This window comes from Scyliorhinus canicula, chromosome 19, assembly GCF_902713615.1.
Source record: "Scyliorhinus canicula chromosome 19, sScyCan1.1, whole genome shotgun sequence".
Taxonomy (NCBI): Eukaryota; Metazoa; Chordata; class Chondrichthyes; order Carcharhiniformes; family Scyliorhinidae; genus Scyliorhinus; species Scyliorhinus canicula.
Genome location: NC_052164.1, coordinates 69,420,076 through 69,437,411, shown reverse-complemented (window position 1 = coordinate 69,437,411; position 17,336 = coordinate 69,420,076). Strand labels below are relative to the sequence as shown.

At 50.8% G+C, this 17,336-nt stretch overlaps 1 protein-coding gene across 14 annotated transcripts in view; it reads right to left on the bottom strand.

Annotated features, from left to right (window-relative positions):
- pknox2 (pbx/knotted 1 homeobox 2) overlaps nucleotides 1–17,336 on the bottom strand; it is a 540,450-nt gene that overhangs the window by 105,732 nt on the left and 417,382 nt on the right. The gene's annotated exons all lie outside the window — the stretch shown is intronic.

Genomic DNA, 17,336 nt, shown 5'->3' with positions numbered 1-17,336 from the left:
CACGTCCCATTCATCCATCACTGCTGACCTTGCTGATTTACATTGCTTAACCAGTAGCCAGTGTCTCGATTTTTAATTTTCTATCCTTCCTCCATAGCCTCACTCATCCACATCTCTAATCTTCTCCAACCCCTAACCCTTTGCAATATCTTCACCCTAATCCTGGTCTCTTCAGCATCCCCATTTTTAATTCCTCCACATTGGCAGACAGTTCTTCAGCTACCTAGCAGCTAAGCTCTGTAACTTTCCCCCAAACCTCTCTGCTTCTCCCCCTTTAAGATCCTCCTGACCAGGGTTATGGGAAGGATAGGGCTGGTTGGATGGGGGAGGTGGGCCTAGGTAGAGTTCTCTTTCAGTGGATGGGCATAGACTCGATGGGCCAAATGGCCTCCTTCTGCACTGTTGGGATTCTATGATTCAAATATTTGGTAATCTGCCCGAATATCATCCCCAAAATTTTGTTTTACGACATTCTTGTGACATATCTTGTGATATTTGATTACGTTTAAAAGTACTACATAAATACAAGTTTTGTTGCTCACTAGAAAACATTGGTCTTCAGTAACATGCAGAATAGGAAACTAAGGGACAACATGGTGGCGCAGTGGGTTAGCCCTGCTGCCTCATAGCGCTGAGTTCCCAAGTTTGATCCCGGCTCTGGGTCACTGTCCGTGTGAAGTTTGCACATTCTCAGGGGGTTGGTAGATGGACTGGGGGCCCTGGTTGGTATCGAAGAGGTATTGGGGGGCCTGAAGGTCATGCAGTCGGGTAAAGCCCCGGGGCTGGATGGGTATCCGGTGGAGTTTTACAAAACGTTTGCTGAGCTGGCAGGGCCGGTGCTGGTCAGGGTTTTTAAACGATGTCGCAGGCTACTATTTTGCTTATTCTGAAACAGGATAAAGACCCGGAGGCTTGTGGGTCTTATAGGCCGATCTCTTTGATCAACGCAGACGCTAAGTTACTGGCCAAGATCTTGGAGACTAGAATTGAGGACTGTACTGGACGTAATTGCGGAGGACCAAACTGGGTTCGTAAAATGTAGGCAACTGGCAGCCAATCTAAGAAGGCTGCTTAATGTGATTGTGATGGCCCCTGAGAGCAGGGAGGCAGAGATAGTGGTAGCTATGGATGCGGAAATGGCTTTTGACCGGGAGGTGCCGAGAAGGTTTTGTTCGGGGAGGGGTTCATTGACTGGGTTAGGCTGTTATACCAGACCCAAGAGGCTAGTGTGAGGATGAACAGGACAACATCAGATTAATGGCGGGGATGGACGACATCATGGTAATCCTGAGGGAATTTGCCCGGTTTTCAGGATATTAATTGAACATTGCTAAGAGCGAGTTGTTCGTAATTCAGGCGAGGGGGCAGGAGAGTAGGCTGAAGGGGTTGCTGTTCAGGCTGGTCGGAGAAAGCTTTAGATATTTGGGGATACAGGTGGCACGGGACTGGGGCAGGCTGCATCAGCTCAACCTGTCCCGATTGGTGGAACGAGTGAGGGAGGAGGATCGGAGCTGGGATGCGCTCCCGCTGTCACTAGCGGGGAGGATGCAGACTGTTAAGGTGACGATTCTCCCGAGATTCTTGTTCATATTTCAGTGTCTCCCCATTTTCATCCCGAGGTCCTTCTTTAAGAGGCTGAATAAAATTATCCTGGGATTTGTCTGGGTGGGGAGGTCCCCCTGGGTGAGGAAGGTGATGCTCGAAAGGAGCAGAGGGAGTGAGCTGACGTTGCCGAACTTTAGCAACTACTACTGGGCGGCCAACATAGCGATGATAAGGAAATGATGGTGGGCACGGGGTCGGTCAGGGAGTGGATGGAGGTTGCTTCGTGCAGGGGCACCAGTTTGGCGGCCCTGGTTACGGCGCCTCTGCCGCTCCCGCCGGCGCAGTGCTACACCAGCCCTATAGTGGTGGCAGCTTTGCAGAGCTGGGGCCAGTGGAGGAGGCATATAGGGGAAGTGAGAGCATCGGTGTGGACCCCAATCTGCGGCAATCACCGATTTGCCCCGGGGAACATGGACGGTGGGTATCGACTGCAGTGGAGGGCGGGGATTGTGAGGGTGGGTGATCTGTTCCTGGAAGGGGGCTTTCCGAGCATGAGAGCGTTGGAGGAGAAGTTTGGGCTGGCGGGAGGGAATGACTTTAGATACTTACAGGTGCGGGATTTCATGCGCAGACTGGTGCCGTCCTCCTGCCAAAGGGGAGGCAGGACAGGGTAGTTACTAGGGGAGAGGTAGGTGAGGGTAGAGTCTCAGATATCTACAAAGACCTAATGGGAGCAGAGGACACACAGACTGATGACCTGAAGCTTAAGCGGGCACGACCGCAACGTGTGCCAGGTTCAGTTTGATCCAGTTTAAGGTCGTGCACCGGGCCCACATGACGGTAGTCCGGATTAGTAAATTTTTCGGGCTGGAGGACAAGTGTGCCAGATGCGCCGGTGGGCCGGCTAATCACGTGCACATGTTCTGGTCATGCCCTAGACTCAGGGGGTACTGGCAGGGATTTGCGGACATCATGTCCCAGGTTATGAAAACTGGGGTGGTAATGAGTCCTGAGGTGGAAATCTTTGGGGTGTCGGAGGACCCAGGATTCCAGGAGGAGAAGGAGGCCGACGTCTTGGCCTTTGCTTCCCTGGTAGCACGGCGACAAATACTGCTGGCATAAAGTCCCCAAATACTAAAGCATGGCTATCGGACATGGCGAGCTTTCTCGGTCTAGAGAAAGTCAAGTTTGCCTTGAGAGGTTCATTAACGGGGCTCGCAGAGAATTAATCGTCAGCAGGAGGGGGGGGGGGGGGGGGGGGGGGGGGGGGGGGGGGGGTGGCCTAGGGAAGTGTAGAGTAGGGGGTGGTTTCGGCAGGTCCTTACGAGAATGGAGTCATGGTTTACACTATGGGTAACTTGCTTTTCCTTTTGTACAGTACTATACAATGTCATTATTTTATATGCCAAATAATACCTCAATAAAGGGACTTCCGGATGCGGCTATGCGGAGCTAAGCCGCACGTTCGGCAGCTCCCGCTTTAAGAGGACTTGTGGGCTCTTTTAAGGGCCCCAAACGGCGCTGATTCGACGATTCCCGGTGGACAAAGGCGTCTGGAGCAAATCCCCCGGGATTTATGGTGCGGACTCGAAGTGGGGCGAGGAGAAAAACGGTAGCAGCTCCCCTGGAAAAGCGGGAGAAGGTGGACAAAATGGCAGCCGGTGGAGCCTCTGAGGAGTGGAGGCAGTGGACTGAGGAGCAGCAGGCGGCCCTTCTGCGCTATTTCACGGAGCTGAAAGGGGAGTTGTTGGAATCCCTGAAGGTGACGACGAGTAAGCAGCTGGACACCCAGACAACCCAGGGTGCAGCGATACTCGAGTTGCAGCAGCAGGCCTCTGAGCGAGAGGAGGAGGTTTCGGCCCTCATGGGGAAGGTGGAGATACATGAGGCACTTCATAAAAAGTGGCAAGATCGGTTTGAGGAGATGGAGCTTCGGTCACGGAGGAAGAACCTGCAGATCCTGGGCCTCGAGGAGGAGCTGGAGGGGTCGGACCTGCCGGCCTATGTGGCCGTGATGTTGAACTCACTGGTGGGGGCAGGATCCTTCCATCTGCCCCTGGAGCTGGAGATGGCCCACAGAGTACTGGCCAGGAGGCCTAAGGCGAATGAACCCCCGCGGGCGATGCTGGTGCGGTTCCATCGGTTCAGTGACCGGTAGTGTGTTCTCCGATGGGACAAGAAGGTGAGGAGTAGTAAGTGGGAAAATTCGGTAGCGCGTATCTACCAGGACTGGAGTGCGGAGGTGGGCAAGTGGAGAGCCGGGTTTAACCGGACGAAGGCGGTGCTCCATGGAAAGCAGGTGAAGTTCGGCATGTTGCCGCCTGCGGGTCACCTGCAAGGACCGGCATCACTACTTTGAGTCCCCGGAGGAAGCGTGGGCCTTTGTGCAGGCTGAAAAGCTGGAATTGAACTAGAGATTGGGGGCTGTGGGAGTTTTTCTATTTCTGTATCATTGTTTATGCTGTAGCGGGTTATTCTGTTTGTTTCTGTTTTTTCTCTCGCTTTCGGACGATGTGGGTTATGGTTTTGTGTTCTAAGGGGGGTACTGGGGTTTGTGGTTGATCTGTGTCTTTGTTTGTACGGAGTTGGTGGTTAGGTTGGGACTGCGGTTTGGGAGCTGCGTTGGTGGGGTGGGGCAGTGTGAAAGCACGGGCTTTTCTCTGGTTTCCCGCGCTGTGGGACGAGGGAGTGGAGCAGGTGGCGAGGGGCGTGGTTATTAGACCGGGTTTCCCGCGCTGAAGCGGTGCCAAGGAGCTGATGCAGGGGAGGAGGGGGGAACTCATATCGGGAGGGGTCGGAGTTAGAGCGGGAGCTGCCGGGGTCAGCAGAAGTCAGCTGGCTCACGGGAGTACAGTGGAGGGAGAGTCGCGGCTAGGAGGGGTCCTAGCCTGGGAGGAGTGGGTGGGTGGGTACCGGGTTGCTGCTGGATTGGCCAGGGAGGAGTTGGGGGGGGTCGGGGTGAGGTTCTATCGCCGTAGGAAACGGGCCGAATGGGTGCTGGCCAGGGGCGAGCAGTCAATGGCTATGGCTAGTCGACGGGGGAGGGGGGCGGGGTGCCCCCTGATCCGGCTGATTACGTGGAACGTGAGGGGGTTGAATGGGCCGGTTAAGCGGGCCCGGGTGTTTTCGCATTTGAAGGAGCTGAAGGCGGACGTGGCCATGCTCCAGGAGACCCACCCGAACGTAGCGGACCAGGTCCGTCTGAGGAAGGGGTGGGTGGGGCAGGTTTTCCACTCAGGACTCGACTCGAAGAACCGGGGGGTGGCGATCCTGGTGGGGAAGAGGGTGGCGTTTGAGGCGTCTGAGATTGTGGCTGATAGTGGCGGCAGATATGTGATGGTGAGCGGTAAGCTGCAGGGGGAGAGGGTGGTGTTGGTTAATGTGTACGCCCCAAATTGGGATGATGCTGGTTTCATGAGGTGTATGTTGGGCCCCATTCCTGGCCTGGAGGTGGGGGGCTTGATCATGGGGGGGGGAATTCAATACGGTGCTGGATCCTCTACTGGATCGTTCTAGTTCAAGGACAGGCAGGAGGCCGGCAGCGGCCAAGGTGTTGAGGGGGTTTATGGACCAGATGGGAGGAGTGAATCCCTGGAGGTCCGGGAGGCCGAGGGCTCGGGAGTACTCTTTTTTTCTCCCATGTGCACAGGGTTTATTCCCGGATTCATTTTTTTTTTTTTGAGTAGGGGACTGGTCCCGAGGGTGGAGGAGGCCGAGTATTCGGCTATTGCGATTTCGGACCATGCTCCGCATTGGGTGGATCTGGAGATGGGGGAGGTGCGGGACCAGCGCCCGCTTTGGCGTCTGGACGTGGGGTTGTTGGCTGATGAGATGTGTAGGAGGGTTCGGGGATGTATCGAGAGGTACCTCGAGGTCAATGATTCTGGGGAGGTCCAGGTGGGGATGGTGTGGGAGGCTCTGAAGGCAGTGATTAGGGGGGAGCTGATCTCCATCCGAGCCCATAGGGAGAGGGGCGGAGAGGAGGAAGAGGGAGACTGGTGGAGGAGCTGTTGAGTGTGGATAGGAGGTACGCGGAAGCCCCGGAGGAGGGATTGCTGGGGGAGCGGCGTAACTTGCAGGCCAAGTTTGATTTATTGACCACCAGAAAGGCAGAGACACAGTGGAGGAAGGCGCAGGGAGCGGTCTATGAGTATGGAGAGAAGGCGAGCAGGATGCTGGCGCACCAGCTTCGGAAGCGGGACGCGGCTAGGGAGATTGGTGGAGTGAAGGATAGAGATGGGAATGTGGTGCGGCAGGGGGCAGAGGTCAATGAGGTCTTTAGGGACTTCTATAGGGAACTGTACCGGTCGGAGCCGCCGGCGGTGGGGGGGGGGGGGGGGGGGGGGGGGGGGGGGGGGGGGGGGGGGATGGAGAGTTTTTTGGACAGGCTCCGATTTCCAAGGGTGCAGGAGGAGCAGGTGGAGGGACTGGGGGCGCCGATCGAGTTGGAGGAGATAGTCAGTGGGATTGGCCACATGCAGTCGGGGAAGGCGCCGGGACCGGATGGGTTCCCGGTTGAATTTTATATGAAGTATGCGGACCTGCTGGGCCCCCTGTTGGTTAGGACCTTCAACGAGGCATGGGAGGGGGGTGTTCTGCCCCCGACGATGTCTCGGGCACTAATCTCCCTGATCCTGAAGCGTGATAAGGACCCCTTGCAGTACGGATCATACAAGCCGATTTCACTGCTGATTGTAGACGCCAAGTTGCTGGCGAAGATCTTGGCCACTAGAATAGAGGACTGGGTGCCGGGGGTGATACATGAAGATCAGACTGGTTTGTGAAGGGGAGGCAGCTGAACACTAATGTGCGAAGGCTGATAAATGTGATAATGATGCCAGCAGCAGAAGGAGAGGTGGAGATTGTGGTGGCATTGGATGCGGAGAAGGCCGTTGACAGGGTTGAGTGGGGGTACTTGTGGGAGGTGTTGGAGATGATCGAGTTTGGGGAGCGGTTTATTAAATGGGTGAGGTTGCTGTACGAGGCCCCGATGGCGAGTGTAGTGACAAATGGGAGGAGGTCCGAGTACTTCAGGCTCCACCGTGGGACGAGGTAGGGGTGCCCCCAGTCCCCCTTGCTTTTTGCGCTGGCAATTGAGCCTCTTGCCATGGCTCTCAGGGAGTCGAGGAGGTGGAGGGGTTTGGTGTGAGGTGGGGAGGAGCACCGAGTGTTGCTGTATGCGGACAACTTGCTGTTGTATGTAGCAGACCCGGTGGGGGGAATGCCGGAGGTGATGGAGATTCTTGCTGAGTTCAGGAGTTTCTTGGGATATAAATTGAACCTGGGCAAGAGTGAGCTGTTTGTCGTACACCCGGGAGACAGGAGGTGGGGATTGGTAGGCTCCCGCTAAAGAGGGCAGTGAGGAGTTTTAGGTACCTGGGGGTTCAGGTGGCTAGGAGCTTGGGGACTCTGCACAAGGCTCAATTTTACTAGGCTGGTGGAGCAGATGGAGGAGGAATTTAAAAGGTGGGACATGCTGCCGTTGTCGTTGGCGGGTAGAGTACAGTCCATTAAAATGACGGTGCTCTCGAGGTTTTTGTTTTTGTTTCAGTGCCTCCCCATTTTTGTTCCGAGGGCCTTTTTTAGGAGGGTGAACAGCAGCATTCTGGGATTTGTTTGGGCGCACGGGACTCCGAGGGTAAGGAGGGTCTTTTTGGAGCGGGGCAGGGATAGAGGGGGGCTGGCGCTGCCCAACCTCTCTGGGTACTATTGGGCGGCTAACGTCTCGATGGTACATAAGTGGGTAATGGATGAGGAGGGGACAGCATGGAAACGGATGGAGATGGCTTCCTGTGGAGGCACGAGCTTGAAGGCACTGGTAACGGCGCCGTTGCCGCTCCCTCCAACGAGGTACACTACGAGCCTGGTGGTGGCGGCTACCCTCACAATTTTGGGGGCAGTGGAGGTGACACAGGGGGGAAGTGGGGGGCTCGGTGGAGGCCCCGCTGCGGGGGGACCACAGGTTTGTCCCAGGGAACATGGATGGCGGGTTCCTGGGGTGGCACAGGGCGGGCATTAGGAAGTTGGGAGACCTGTTTATCGACGGGAGGTTCGCGAGCCTTGGTGAACTGGAGGAGAAGTTTGAGCTCCCCCGGGGAATATGTTCAGGTACCTTCAGGTCAAGGCATTTGCTAGGCGACAGGTGGAGGGGTTCCCTTTGCTGCCCCCGCAGGGGGTAAGGGATAGGGTGCTTTCGGGAGTATGGGTCGGGGATGGGAAGGTGTCTGACATCTACCAGGTAATGCAGGATGTGGGGGAGGCGTCGGTAGAGGAGCTGAAGGCTAAGTGGGAGGTGGAGCTGGGGGAGCAGATTGAGGAGGGGACATGGGCGGACGCCCTGGAGATGGTGAACTCCTCCTCTTCATGTGCGAGGCTCAGTCTCATCCAGTTCAAGGTGCTGCACCGGGCCCACATGTCCGGATCTAGGATGAGTGGGGGCGAAGACAGGTGCGTCAGGTGTTCGGGGAGTCCAGCGAACCATGCCCATATGTTCTGGGCATGCCCAGCACTGGAGGAGTTCTGGAAGGGGGTGGCGAGGATGGTGTCGAGGGTGGTGGGATGCAGGGTGGGGACTCGCGATATTTGGGGTTGGGGTGGAGCCGGGAGTGCAGGAGGTGAAAGAGGCCGATATCTTGGCCTTTGCGTCCCTAGTAGCCCGGCGGAGGATCTTGCTGCAGTGGAAAGATGCGAGACCTCCGAGCGTGGGGATTCATGACATGGCGGGATTCATTCAGCTGGAGAGGGTCAAATTCGCCCTGAGGGGGTCGGTACAAGGGTTCTTTAGGAGGTGGCAGCCTTTCCTCGACTTTCTGGCTCAACGATAAGGTACTAGGTCAGCAGCAGCAGCAACCCGGGGAGGGGGGGGGTTTAGGGGGATTGTGTTTAAGTTAATTTGCTTATGGTTAATTTATTTTGTTGTGTATTGGAGTTGGGGGGGGGGGGTGTGGGGGGGTTTATATGCGTTGTTACGGGTGCCGGGGGGTGTTTATTACTATTATTGTTATTATTGTTTTGTTGATATATATTTTTCAAAAAATTCCAATATAAATTATTTTTTAAAAAACCTCAATAAAATTGTTTATTAAAAAAAAAGTTTGCACATTCTCCCAGTGTTTGCGTGGGTTTCGCCCCCACAACCCAAAGATGTGCAGGGGAGGCGAATTGGCCACGCTAAATTGTCCCTTAATTGGAAAAATGAATTGGGTACTCTAAATTTAGAAAAAAAAATAGGAAAAAAAAGAATAGGAAACTAATTGACATCTTCAGCAATATTTTCAATATGCAAAAAAAAATCCAAATTCTGTTTTTAAAATATTGAAGTCTGAAAATGTAACATAAATCTTACAAGGGGTCCCAATTAGACTGATTAATAATGAACCACATCGAATATTCACCAAGAAATCAAAAAGAAGAAATGTTTTTACCCAGACAATGCTGGGAATATGAATCTCATTGCCGCAAGGAATAGTGGAAGGAAACAGAAACAGAATAGTTGGGCGGCACGGTGGCACAGTGGTTAGCACTGCTGCCTCACAGCATCAGGCACCCGGGTTCAATTCCAGCCTTGGTGACTGTGTGTGGAGTTTGTACGTTCTCCCCATGTCCGCATGGGTTGCCTCCGGGTGCTCCGGTTTCCTCCCACAGTACAAAGGTGTGCAGTTTAGGTAAATTGGTCATGATAAATTGCCCCTTAGTGTCCAAAAAGGTTTGGTGTGGTTACTCGGTTAAAAGGATAGGTTGGGAGCGTTTGTCTAGATAGGGTGCTCTTTCAGAGGCTTGGTGCAGACTTAATTGATCGAATGGCCTCCTTGTGCATTGTAGGGATTGCATGATTCCTGGAAACTCAGGATAAGGGGCAGGCCATTTAAGACTGAGATGAGGAAGAATTTCTTCACTCAGGGGATGGTGAACCTTTGGAATTCTCTACATCAGAGGGTTGTGGAAGCTCAATCATTGAACATATTCAAGACACAAATCGATTTTTAGATACTGCTGACATCAAGGGATAGGAGAAAAGTGGGAAAAGATGGTGGAGAGGTAGATGATCTGCCATGAATGGCAAAGGCGGTTCGGTGGGCTGATTGGCCTACTCCTGTTCCTTTGCATCAAAGGATAAATTTATGGGGGAGAAAGCAGTTGTGGTTTATGTGCAGGTTTGGCATGAGCTGATTGGCTGAGTGCTCTGATTCTGTACTGTATGTTATCCATAATTCTAGGTATCGTACACCATACAAATGATAATATTCTTGAAGTAGATAAAATTTTAACAAATTAATTAAATTATTTGAAGCTTGAAGAAAAATGTAGCACGGTTTACAAGTAATCTTGATAATCAAAATCCACAAATTAGATGACCGAAGGAGGAGGGTCTGGTACTTAAAGGCTTATTACAATACCGCCCACACGGTGACGTAAGAAGGCACATGACCTACAGCTAGGCTAAGTTTAGAGATGAGTAGCAATGTGTGAGGCCCAAGTATGGAGTACTCTCAATGCCGACGGTAAATATGTAAATAGTTCAGTACTGTTAATGAAGATTTCCTTGCAAATTGTGCAAGGTTGGTTCATGCTGTCCAAGCAGAATCCTTCAAGTGTTGCGACAATTCATCTATGACCAGCTGAAGTCCAAAACCCTTAAAATGATATGAGCCTTCTCTTATTATGTATGTGCGGTCAGTTTGGCTCACACGCCCAGCTGGCTGTGGTTCCAAGTTATCTTGCCTGAATTGGCACACATTATGTACTTGAGTGCAGTTGTGAGGGATTGTTACATTGGCAGAGGTGCCTTCCCTCCTGGTATGATGTTAAAATAAGGTTCAGTCTGCCTTTACATGTGGATGTAAAAACATATCCTAACCCAACTCCAAGAATGGCAGCTATCACAGGATGGTGAGCCAGGCCTTCGAAATTCTGTCCTTTCAAATCAGTGTGTAATTATGCAGAATTTTATCATTCAGATTTCTGCATGCAGAAATTATACATTTTTTGATTAATGCCAGGTTAGCTGAACTCAGTTGGAGCAGAAATTAGAAATCTACAAATAGAAGCAGTGCAGACATGCCAGGGAGGGAAACATTCAGCCAAGCGAGTCATTCCTATCCAGTGACACCTGCTGGAAAGTCTGCCTGACCAGACACCACCCAGAAGGAAAACAACTGTAAAAACTGGGAAATACGAATACTGGTCCAAACAACTTTTTCCTATTGAGCGCCCAAGATAAATGTGACTAGACCTTCCTCATGGTGTGGGAGGCCAATGGGACGACAGGTGGATAGTAGGAATTATGATTTTGCCACCTGCCTGCAGTCCTACATGAGGGCCCCAAAGCCACCTGATGACCCATCCTCACTTGCAAGAGGCCAATGAGTTGTGAGCAATGAACACATCTCACCAGTCTGGGGTTTGTGGCACAAGGTTGAGAGGCAATCACATGGAGGGGGGTATATGACTGGGTCAGTGGGAGGTAGGTTCAATATATAGAGATAGAGAGAGATGGCCATGGAGCGATAAGAGGTAGATAAAGATTAAAACTTGGTATTTGGGTTTGGACTTGAGTAGTTGCTGGATGGATGTTTCCCTTTATAGCGGAATCTAGATCAGGGGGCACTATTTCAAAATATGAGTTCACATATAAACATAAAAAATAGGAGCAGGAGGAGGCCATTTAGCCCTTTGAGCCTGCTCCACCATGCATTATGATCATGTCTGATCATCCAACTCAATAGCCTAATCCCACATTCCCCTTCATATCCTTTGATCCCTTTGACCCAAAGTGCTAGATCTAACTGCATCTTGAAACCCATTTAAGATGGAGATAAAGGGGAATTTCTTCTCAGAGTATCTTTAATCTTGGACATGTTCCACCCCCAGAGAGGGCAATAGAGGCTGGGTCATTGCATGTATTCAAAGCTGTGTTAGACAGACTGTTGATCTACAAAGGAGTCAAGGGTTATGGGGGGGGGGGGGGGGGGGGGGGGGGGGGGGGGGGGGGGGCAAACAGGAGTTAAGGCCACACTCATCATATGATCTTATTGGATGGTGAAGAGGGAATGAATGCTCTACTCCTGCTCGTTTTAAAAATGTTCTAACGTTACTGAGCATTTGGACTGAATGGCCTTAGATTGCGTTTTTCTTTGGTGCTACACTTCTCCTGGAAGATTACACGGCTTTGGGGAGGGGCAGCAGTGTAGGTGCTCTGACACAATGCATCACAGCCCGAGGGCCCATGGATCTTTTCCTTTCCATTATTTCTCATATGTTTATTTTTTGAAGAGCCTGCGACATTGCTGTGTGAAAACCATTCACATCGGAACAGGAATGAAAACACACTCAGGTTTTCCCTGGCTGACATTTAGCTGTGAGGTAAACTTTCCACTGCTTAATTCCCTCCCTTTCCCTTGATGTACACTCGAGGCGTTTTTGACTTTATCCTCATATCTTGCTGATTAACTTAATCCTCATTACTTTCCTGTACAACGCATTCTAATTAGATCACTGCAAAAAGACAAAAAAAGGGGGGGTGTAAAAAACATGAGCAGCAGCAGCCATCGGACAGATTTACATCTCATTAAATTCTTACTTATTATTTCAGAAAATTGCTGATAAAAATGTGCATCTCAATTTGTTGGGGCTGGAAGCTTCATCATTGCATATCTAACATCTCTCTCGTCACCCTGGCTGCAAGCCGTTGCCGTGACAACCCGCAATAATAGAAACTAATAAATTACAAACGAGACACCCGTCTCGCAATTATCAATCTATATATGCAGATTCCCAGCTAATTTACTTCACAAGGCTAACTGCAGTGAAAGGCACCAAAATACTCTTGGCTTTTTTTGAGCAAAAATATATGCCTAAGAGTAGGGAGGTGAGGGAGTTTGTATATTTGCACACAGAATAAAAACAAGGTATTAATCCCCCCCCCAAAAAAAATCAGAGCACAGGACAGATCTACAGGTCCGAATCCAGCAACAGTTTTATAGACAGTAATTTTACAGTCACATTCATTTTCGTCAATTAACGTCTGTAAATAAATATTGGTTTGTATCAGGTGGATACAAGCTTCATCTAGATAAAGATTGCAATGTATCAAACTTCTCATTCATTCACACTGTACAGAAATCAAAACAATTAAAGCCTTTCCCATTCACTCCAACTGTATTGCATTTCAATAGATCGAACTCCTTCCCAAACCTTCCTACTGTATAGATTGAACTCCTTTCATTCACTCCCACTGTACAGACCTACAGCCGATCAAACTCCCCATCATTCTCATTTAGTGGCTGGGGCGGCACGGTGGCACAGTGGTTAGCAGTGCTGCCTCACACAGTCAGGTACCAGCGTCACTTCCGGCCTTGGGTGACTGTCAGAATGGAGTATGGACATTGTTCCTGCGTCTGGTGGGTTTCCTCCCACATTCCCAAGATTTGCAGGTTAGGTGGACTGGCCATGCTAAATTGCCCCTCAGCATTCAGGGATGTGCAGGTTAGGTGGGGTTACAGGGATTGGGGGGGGGGGGGTGGGTGGAGGAGTGGACTCGGATAGAGTGCACTTTCTGAGGGTCGGTGCAGACCTGATGGGACTGTTTTGTTACCTATAGAGATGGTGGTCTGTGCTACTCAACTCAGTTACAGTAGACGCTCTGGAAGGAGGCTAGAAGTCATCCAGAAGTTTGATAGAAGGTTTATTGAGCTACACAACTTAAAATAACTGCATGAGCTCTTACTTAAAGAACTGCACTAGTAAACAAGGTTACAACTTTGCTATGCTCTGCAACTAGGCCTGACCATACGAGCAGCCCTGAGCTAAATTTCTGTTCCTGTTCTCCTCACAGTCACATCAGCCAAAGAGAGGGGGAGGGCTGTCTGCGTCTCACTTTTATATATGCCAGTGCTGCCCCCTGGTGGTCTTTCCATTACCCATAAGCCCCTTCTGTACATACCCATGTAAGGATCACTACATCCCTCTATTTCATTTTTTTTTTCATAGTTGCAGGGCTGTAACTATAAACAAAAATTAAACACAGTTAGTGTCATGCACAAATACAGAACAGAGCAATGATTGTATCAGACCATGTTCACAAGTTCAGACGGTTAGGTGCACGTCTGATTCGGGTAGATCTCCTGAGTGGGCATGCAGACCCAGAGGTTTTTATGTCCATTCGGGCACCCACTGCTGGAGTCGCACGATGTCACATGATAGAGTCCTGCAGATCTAATGTCGGAAATACAGCTTGACGAGGTGGAACCTTCAGCAGGTCTCGCCGATTGCGTCGAAACAGTATTCCATCATCAGACTTCACAACGTAAGGTCGCAGGGATACTTGGCGGAGGTCCATCGCCATGTTAGAACAACCCCCAGCCAGGTGCCGCAACCTAACCCTGTCATTGATCGCTGACGGATGCAGCACTTTTGCCTGCTAGTCAGAGTGCTGCTTTTGTCCCTGACGTTGGTGATGCATCTTGTCCAGGATTGGCGAGTGATCGGGATTGGCGAAGTGTGACACCGGTAGCGTTGTCCGGACATCTCGATTGAAGAGCATTTGAGCCGCTGACAGCCCAGAGCTCAAAGGCGACGAACGGTATGACAATAGGGCCAAGTGTATGTCGGACTTTGAGTCAGCGGCCTTGCTGGTCAGTTGCTTAATAATGTGGACACCTTTCTCCACCCTGCCATTTGATTGAGGAAAGTGTGGACTCAACGCCACATGCTTGAAGTTGTCCTGTTTTGCGAATTCCAACCACTCCCAGCTGGCGAAGCAAGGACCATTGTCGGACATGACCGTCTGTGGGATGCCATGCCTGGAGAAGATTTCTTTGCAGGCCTTGATGACTGACGCCACTGTGAGATCCGGGAGTTTCAGTACTTCCGGAAAGTTGGAGTAATAATCGATGAGAAGAACATAGTGTTGACCCATGGAATGAAACAAATCAATACCAACTTTGTCCCACAGTAGCGTAGCCATCTCATACTGTTTTAGTGGCTCCTTGCATTGTGCTGGTCGATGTTTTTGACATGTGTCACATGTGAGCACCATGTTCGTTATGTCCTCATTTATCCCACCCTAATACACTGATTGCCATGCGCTCCTTTTACACTTTTCGGCACCAAGGCACCCCTCATGAATCCTGCGGAGCATGTCCGCCCGGAGTCCAGTGGAATGACGATTCTGTCACTCCGCAGTATGATGCCATCCACCATGGGCTGTTCTGTTTGGATGTTTTTTAACTGTGGCACCACCCTCTTGGCCAGCCATGCTGAAGGTGGTGCATGACTTGAAGCAGGTCACATCTTCCCGTGTCGCCTGGCGAATTTGCTACAGCCTTTCGTCCGTTGCCGGGAGTGTCTCCCTGCACCACTGTGCATGAGCTTCTACATCATTAATGCAAACCGGAGGCGGATTGTCAGCATCAATGGCTTAGGATAAGGTGTCAGCTATTATTAGGTCCTTCCCAGGAGTGTAGACCAGCGTGAAGTCATACCTCCGCAACTTCACCATCATGCGTTGTAGGTGCGGCGTCATGTCATTGAGATCTTTGTTGATGATGTTGACCAGTGGCCTATGATCAGTCTCCCTACATTTCTTGTGGAGACCATACACATAGTGGTGGAATTTTGTCACACCCGTGATCAATCCCAGGCACTCCTCTATCTATGCACACCTGCACTCGGTGGCGGTCATCACTCAAGAAGCGTAAGCCACTGGGGCCCAGTCCGACTGGTCATTCTGTTGAAATAGCACCGCACCAATTCCATGTTGATTGGCATCGGTGGAGATCTTTGTGGGTTTTGCTGGGTCAAAGAATGCCAGTGTTGGAGCTGCCATCAATTGGTGCTTCAGATCAACCCATTCATCTTGGTGACGGGGTCCAGTCAAACTCCGTGTCTTTTCTTATCACTTGCCGTAACGCCGTCGTCCGTGCTGCTAGGTTCGATATGAACTTGCCTAGGAAGTTGATGAATCCCAGGAACCTGAGCACTGCTTTCTTGTCATGTGGCCGCTGCATGCTCTGAATTGCGGCGATCTTCTCAGCGTCTGGCTTCACCCCGTGCTCTGATATCGTGTCACCCAGGAAGGTCAGAGAAGAACGTGCAAAGGTTCACTTGGCTGGTTGAGCTTCAGCCCAAATTGGTGGATTCTTTGGAAGACTTGTTTCAAGCTAGCAATGTGGTCTTCCTCTGTCGTTGACCATATTATGATGTCATCAACATATACACGGATGCCTTCAATGCCTTTTGTCATCTGCTCCATTATTCAGTGAAATATTTCGGATGCAGATATAATCCCGAAAGGCATTCAATTATAACAATAACGTCCAAACGGCGTGTTCAAGGTACACAGCAGTCAGCTGGAATCATCGAGCTGCATCTGCCAGAAGCCCTGTGAGGCATCAAGTTTGGTGAATATGCGAGCTTGTGCCATTTTGCTCGTTATCTCCTCTCGCTTGGGAATAGGGTACCCTGCGAATGATTTTTCTTCAAATCCTTGGGATCTAAACAGATTCTAAGTTCACCGGACGGCTTCTTGACACACACCAACGAGCTGACCCAGTCAGTCGGAGTGTGACTTGTGAGATGATGCCTTGAGATTGGAGGCGTTGGAGTTCTGCTGTTAGCTTGTCCCGCAATGGAGCTGGTACCCTCCTTGGTGCATGAATGACCGGTATTGCATCCTCTTTGAGCAGGATTTTGTATTTGTAAGGTAACGTACCCATGCCAGAGAAGACGTCGGGATACTCACTGAGAAGCATCTGTATGTCATCGGCCAGTCGTGATGAGTCAACCGTGTTCATGAAAATCCTTTGTATCAGCCGCAAATCCTTGCAGGCTTGAGCACCTAACATAGACGTTCTTTTGTCGTCCACGATCTCAAAAAGTAGTCCTTTTGTGACTTTCTTATGAACTACTTGTAGGTGGCATGATCTCGTCGAGGTGATCTGGTTGCCATTGTAGTCTGTTAACCGGCATGCAGCAGATATCATCTCGTGTGTCCCTGGGATGGATGCGAGATCTTTGCTTGTCATCAAGTTTGCGGATGCTCCCGTGTCCAGCTTGAATGTAATTGGGGAGTTGTTCACTTGCACCGTGGCACTCCATTCGCTTGTGGATTCAATGGTATGCACGTGTCAAGGCTGTGTGGTCAGCTCATGCGGTTCCTCTGTGGGGTTTATGATTCCCACGCCGTATGTGTTCTCCCAGGAGTGGAACTCTTCGTGGTCGGAAAGATTTTCTTTGGGTGTCCGAGTTTCCATTACATCTACTGTGCAAACCTTGAAATTTCTATGCCTTTGCATTGGAGAGTAATGTTTGGCTGTGGACTGACACTGGGAGGCAAACTGATTCATCTTAGAGCATTTTAGACACCTTTTCCCTTGTGCAGGATATTCTCCTTTTAAATGGGCGATGCCACAGCGGTAGCACATCATGATGTCCGTGACGTCATGCGCCTGCAGCGATTGCGCATGCCTAGCACGCTCTTCAGGCTTGTGCCGGTATTTTGCATACTGCGCATGCGCAAGTAGCTGCTTGCGCATGTGCATACCGGGTCCTTCCGGGATCACGTCTGCCCTGGCTGCACGCATGTGTAAACAAGCCGTTATGGGCGCCAGCCGCCGGAAAAGACGGCCTGTGAGGAGAGGCCACCATTCTTACATCTTCTACCTCGTGGAGGATTTTCTCCATGTTTTTTTTCAAGAAACTACAGGTACTGCGGTTTTTTTCTCTGCTCTTGCTGGAAGCATTTTGCTATTGTGGTTTTTAATGTTAAATCATTTTGCTGCTTTAATGATCCC